This window comes from Seriola lalandi, unplaced genomic scaffold (genome assembly GCF_002814215.2).
Source record: "Seriola lalandi dorsalis isolate HSWRI2012SDOR001 ecotype SW California unplaced genomic scaffold, Sedor1 jcf7180002054557, whole genome shotgun sequence".
Lineage (NCBI taxonomy): Eukaryota > Metazoa > Chordata > Actinopteri > Carangiformes > Carangidae > Seriola > Seriola lalandi.
Window position 1 is genome coordinate 56,968 of NW_019525110.1, and position 360 is coordinate 57,327.

Here is a 360-nt window from a genome sequence, read left to right on the forward strand (position 1 = left end):
TTAAACATCTTCATGGAGCTCATTGGTTCTGATCTTATGAACCAGTTTTCGTAGTCTGTGGACCTCCTGCTCAGATATCACATCATCTCCTAAATTTGCAGATTTTAAAGTAAGGGGTCTTGCTGATTTAACAAAGAGTTTGAGATCAGGGAAAAAGTTCTCCAGTTTTACGAGCCTGTGGCCTTTAGTTTCCCTCAGAAACTTTGTGATGTCTTCATGAGAGTAAAGACTCTGTTGATCTTCTTGTGTCAGTGAGAAGTCACTCTCAGACTCCATCGACTTCCTCACTTTCAGGTTCCCTGCTCTTAAAACCTTTGCTCTGTTCTGAACAGAGTCCTGATTCTTCCTTTTCTGTGACAC